Here is a 6,810-nt window from a genome sequence, read left to right as displayed (position 1 = left end):
GGTGATTCCTCATGTAAGTGAATCAATCTAAGTCCTTACAAGTGCTAGAGGTGATTGCTCATGTAAGTGAATCAATCTAAGTTTATCAACATGCTTTAGCAAATTATATTATATGATATCAATATATTTCATAAAAAAATAATGAATAAAATAATATCTTAATGGTATTTATTCATTATTTAATCACTATAACCTTTCGAGCCTGTTTGTTTCTATGGTTACTTCTGCATTTAAAGCAAACAACAAGAAATAATTGTTTGGTAATGAATAAAATACTATTTACTATTCATGAACCCCACCATTATTTGTGTAACTGAAAGCAGAAAGAGACTACTTCTCCTCTTGCATGGAGAGTGACTCTACTATTCACATAAACAGCGAAGGCATTCTCCACTTTCCCAACTTGACCGGGTCCAATCCAAAACTAAATGCATTGAACCGAGTCCAACCCAGTAAAATAAAAAATATTTTATTTTTTTATTTTTAATTATGTTGTATTCCAAAAACTAGTGTTTAACGTTATTCAATAACACTACATAAATTAGACGGAGATTGCTTGATGACGTAATATTTGCAGAATTTCATTGCAACCCTAATTTTGTTTCTGATGATATTTTACCTAATGTTGTTGTGCGTTTAAAAAACTAAGAAAACTGTAGTCATTGTTAGATGTACTTCATACATGATGGAATTGTAGATAGTTTAATGAATAATAAAAAATATTTTATATAAAATATTATTTATTTCATGATGTAATAGCAATAATTAAATCTACAATATTTAAATTAAAAACCATCAATAGTAATATATATTTTTTAAAATTATTTTATAACCTCAATTTGAAAAGTATTCTTAACCAAACATATCAAACTATTTTTTGTTCAACCTTAATTGCAACCACAGTTTTAACCAAACATATATAAATACCAAACCGACCTCAACTTATAACCTCAATTTGAAAAGTATTCTTAACCAAACATATTAAACTATTTTTTGTTCAACCTTAATTGCAACCATAGTTTTAACCAAACATATATAAATACCAAACCAACCTCAACCGAAAATACATTTTATAAAACAACTTTTTTCAAACCATAATCACAAAATCTATCATAATACCAAACACACTCGAATTCATATGATCATTAAAACTAGTTATATTGCTAAATATATTCTATATAGGCCAAAAGATCTCACATATATAACAAATGCATCCTTTGCTATTAGTTTTATGAGTGGATATGTAATTATAGAATTTGTAGAAATATGTTTTAGGATCATTTCATGTTCAATAAGTGCTTCTCTAATGTAGTGATATCTCATCTTGATGTGTCATAAGTCTTTCTTCTCATAGTAATATAACATGTAATTTGAAGTTCATTTCAGATATTGTAGAATCCTTTTGACTATCATGTAGTGTTTCTGACCAGGGTTTGACTAATATTGGCTAACCAATCTAATAACATAATATATATCGGGACGTGTGCGTATCATTACATACATCAAACTATCAATAACACTAGCATAAGGTACTCAAGATATTTTCTCCTTTTTTTCTAGAGTTTTGGGACATATATCACAACTCAGACTTAAATTTTTATCAACAAAGGTGTCCATTAGTTTGCTATGTTGCATGTGATAACGCTCTAATATCTTTTTGATGTAAGTCTCTTGAGTTAAACCCCAAAGCCTTTTAACATGATCTCTTATGATTTTCACACCAATAATATAGGTGGCCTCACCCATGTCTTTCATTTTAAAATTTGATGATACCTGTTTTTTAGCAGTATCAATCATCTCTTTATTATTTCCAAATATTAAAATGTCATCAACATATAAGAACAATATTATAAAACTATTGTTAAAACATTTTAAATACATATAGTGGTCTTCTTCCATAATTGAAAAACCATCTTTAAAGATAGCTTGATGAAACCTAATGTTCCATTGTCTAGAAGCTTACTTAAGACCATATATAGATCTTTTAAGCTTGCAAACTTTGCACTCTTGTTCTTTAATCTCAAATCCTAAATGTTAATTCAAATAGATCTTTTTATTTATTCTATATTGAGAAACATAGTTCTAACATCTACTTGGTATAACTTTAGGTCCATATGTGCGATTATAGTTAAAATAAAGCGAACTAAAGTACTCCTCACAATTGATGAGAATGTATCTTCATAATTAATTCCCTCTTCTTAAATGTAGCTTTCCACTACTAATCAAACCTTATAACATTCTATTGACTTATTTATCTTGTATTTAATTTTACGAACCCATTTATTTCCAATGGATCTTCATCCTGATGGTAAATCAACCAAATTTTAGACTTGACTAGTTTTTATCAACTATATTTCTTCATCTATAGCTTTAATCCATTTTTTTTTCTTTAGGACCAAATAGAGTATGGCTGAATGTTTTAAGTTTTTCTTTATCTTGTAGAGCAATCATGAACACTTTTCTTTTAATCTCAAATGATGACAAGGAATTGGTTCATGAATGCCTTTACAAGGTTGAGATTTCATGATTTTGATCCATAAGAATAGGAATAGTTAAAATATCACTCCTACAATTTTTAGTAGGATCAAAAGTTTCTTATAAGTCCTCTACTTAATGGTTTGCTGTGTCATAATATATATTTTTTATTTCATATAATAGAAAATCTTATTAACCTTACCTGTCGTTGGGAAATCCTTTTTTAAGAATACAATATCACACAATTCAATCTCCGTTACTCTTCCATTAGCATTTTCACTAATAAATACAAATCCTTTAAAATGTTTAGAATATCTTATGAAAATACACTTCTTTCTTATAAGACCAAGTTTCCTGTATTTAAGAGAATTATTGTGAATATAAGCTGCATACCCTCAAAAATACAAATAACCTAGATTAAGTTTGTTGTTGTCTCATCATTTATATAGGGTGGATAAGACAGATTTAGATGGCACTTGATTAAATATGTAGGCAGCAATTAACAATGCATCTCACTAAAAAATATTGGTAATTGTATCATCATTAAGCTAACCATATCAAATAAGGTCTTATTCCTCTATTCTGCTACACTATTTTATCGTGGAGTATAAGGAATAGTTAGTTGTATAACTACACCTTTTCATCATAATTTTTTTTAAATTGTTCAGATAGGTATTCATCTTCTTGATCAGTTCTTAAAGTTTTGATCTTAGTGTTTAGTTTATTCTCCATCAAATTGATGTATCAAATGAAGCAATCCTATGCTACAGACTTATATGAGATCAAATAAATATGACTAAATTATGCGAAATCATCTATAAATATGATAAAATAATTTCCTTCATATCTTGTCCACACATTCATTAGGCCATAAATGTCTGAATGAATAAGTTATAATGGACTACTAACTCTTTTAGCTATGTTAAATGGTAATCTGGTTGCTTTTCCAGCAAGACAATACTCACAATCAGACAATTCCTTGTAATCTAGTTGCTTTTCCAGCAAGACAATACTCATAATCAGACAATTCCTCTTTAATAAGAGATCTTAAAAGACCAGCTTCTGCCAATTTATATAATTGTTCTTGCTCAATATATCCTCATCTAGTATGCCAAGTTATGATTTCACTATTATTAGTAGTACTAAAATTTTGAACAATACAAATAAAAGCATCATCATTAATATATACATTAATAGTGTCTAATACCATAAAACCATTTAATCCAAAACCAAAACTATAAAAAATATTATCCAGATATATTTTTACATAACAACTAACAAACACAATATTAAAGCCTAATTATAGTAAAGTAAAAACAAGCACAAAATTTTATTGAACTTCTGGAGCGTAGAGTATATCATGAAGATAAAGTATGCGATTGCCCCGCAAATCCAATTTACAGGTACCAATCTCAAGCACAGCAGCAGAAGCATTATTATCTATTTCCTTTTAGAGTTCAATGAAATTCTATAAGGCGATTCGATCCCTTGTTATGTGGTTAGTTACTCATAAGTCTTTGGCTCAGTGCAATCATGAGCAAAGTGACCAAGTTTACCATAATTGAAACAATTCATAGTCTTATCTTTCTTATTGTCATCTTTTCTATGCTGATATTTATGTCCACTACTATTTGCTTCCATTCATCTTTTGTCATATTTAGGACTTTTACCCTTGCCCTTTTTATCTTTAGAGTCATATGATATATACATCTTAGTTTTATATATAAAAACCTTGTTTACAAACTTCTTTGCATGAAATCGATCTTATTCAAACTCAACATGATGAGCAACATCATCAAATATCTTGATGTTGTCATTATGAGTAAGTTTAACACGCATTTGTTTCCAATTGCTTTGCAAATAGTGGACAATTGCTTAGACTTGTTGTTCACTAGTCATCTTATACTTAACACCCTGTAATTCACTAATCATGTTAGATATATGTTCACTAGTCATCTTATACTTAACACCCCGTAATTCACTAATCATGTTAGATATGACTGTAATATGCTGCCTCATCATCTGATTTTAGCGGTTCTTATAACCATCAAATTTAAGGGTTAATTAACGAAGTTTAGTAGTGAAGGTTCCTCCATGCTGAATGTTTACTACATCCTATATATAGCGGGTTGAACGATGCCTTTTAAAATGCAACATTGTATCATTTCTCATGCTACTCAATATCAGAATGCGATCTACACAATCCTTGTATTTATAGGTTTGATATGCTTCCATATCAAGCCTGTGTTGAGTAGTGTTTCCTTACTCAAGTTCAACCATCAGTTGTGTGATTGTTTCTAGCATTTATTACTCTTCTAAAAGATACTCAATCTTATAATGTCAAACATCGTAATTCTTTTCACTTAATGTGTCTTCATGGTTCAAATTAACAATAATACTCTTAAATGCAATCATATTAAACGTTATTGACACCAATTATGAATATTGGTACTATTATAATTTAAATGACATCTATTGCCACTCTAAATGGTAGTTACACATTGTTTTGAAAGCCATGGATCATGTATAGGAACAATAAAATTTATAATGGTCTTAGCCATTAAAAGCAACATAGATTTTGGTAATTAAATGGACACCTTGAGTCATAAGCCTCGTTCTTGGTCCACAGACTACTATGAACCGAGTGAATAACTATAGACATTCTGCCAAGTTATTTTAGCATCTGATCTAGGCTTTACACTCATTTTAGCCCTTTATGTAAGGCACAAATAGACTTGATGTATGAAGCACCCTCAATTTTAGGGCTATATTTATGTAGATTTTGAATTACTTAATAACCTACTTATTATTCAATGGTGGGTTCCAAATAAGATGATATCAAAAGAAAGATTCTAAGTCATTGCACACAACTATCAATTACATAAACCTTAAAAGGCAGGTTAAGAACCAATAGAATATAATGCATAAAATATAACATAATACACATTTTAAAACCATGCTCTGATACTAATGTAGATTTGAAAGGAAATTTACTTGTGAGAATTCGTTTTCTTGTCCCTAAATTAATTATTTAAGTGATATTTCAATTACTAAAATAAAATTATATTCTATAGTACAAATGTCTTTATAGATCTTGTCAAATTTGTTGTAACTCATTTTTGGGTCCCCGCGTAAAATATATATATATATAAAAAAAAATGATAAAAAAATAATAATAACTAATTTAAAAATAATAACAGTAAAAAAAGGGATGTCAGAATGCTCAAAAAATGGTCAAACATTGGTTATTTGCATAGTAACTAGCCTATTTGGTTTTGGGCCGAGTTCGGCCCATTTCAAAAAAATAATTAAAAATTAAATTTTTTTAATATTTTTAATTTCTTCTTTTTTTTTATTTATGCCTTTTTGCTTAGTATTGATCTGTATTTTATGTCATAAAAAATACAAATCTGGTATTAAAAATACCCGGTTTTTGTCAAAACTTAAAAAAAAATTAAATTAAAATAAAAAAAATATTTTTGTGCATACGACCAAGTGTCTCAAAAGCTAAAAAAATCATATTGTATTTTTCATACATCAAAAACAATATTTTAGCATGCATTTTGGCTTTAATAACCAATTTATTAAAGTCAAGAGAACATTGACCAAAATTTTAAAAACAATAAAAAAATTATTTTGTTTTGGTTTAGTATCAGGGATTATGAGGTTATCCGTAACACATATTCGTGATATTAAATAAAAAAGTATTTTTTTATTTAATGACATAGAACATCTAGGTTTTTACCCAATAAGATAAAGATCTCCTTACAAAGGAGGACTTTTCTTAAACCTTAAATAGACATATAATTAGACACCACAACATGATTTCATATTTTATCAGACAAAACAATGCAGCCTACCTTAGGTAGGGCGTATTTGGGGTGCTAATACCTTTCCTTTACGCAACCAGTCTCCGTATCTGATCTCTAAGACCAGTTAGGGTTCCTAGTTACCAGAATACTAGGTGGCGACTCCCATTCAAATTTTCCACTGGTAAGAGACAAGAATTCCTTGTCGCTTCATATCTTGTTAGAAATACACCACTTCCCAATATTTTCATAGATGGTGGATGATCACCGCGACGCCGCACACGTGCGACAAAATTAATGTAAAAAGTCCAAAATGGGAGAAGAGAAAGAGAGAAGTATTATTCAACAAATAAAAACTTTTCTTTTCATATAGGCTATGTCTTTATATATAAAAATAAAAGAAACGATTACTGACACAACTAAAAGATTGATGTCTTCTCCTAAGTGCAGGAGTATCGAAGTAATAAATAACCCTGCAAGACCGGGGTCGAACCACAAGGAGGTTAATTGTACAAATTATAAACAA

The sequence above is a fragment of the Populus euphratica genome, unplaced genomic scaffold (genome assembly GCF_000495115.2).
Source record: "Populus euphratica unplaced genomic scaffold, PopEup_1.0 scaffold160.1, whole genome shotgun sequence".
Classification (NCBI taxonomy): Eukaryota; Viridiplantae; Streptophyta; class Magnoliopsida; order Malpighiales; family Salicaceae; genus Populus; species Populus euphratica.
The sequence above is the reverse complement of the archived record's forward strand: the minus strand, read 5'-3'. Positions refer to the sequence as shown.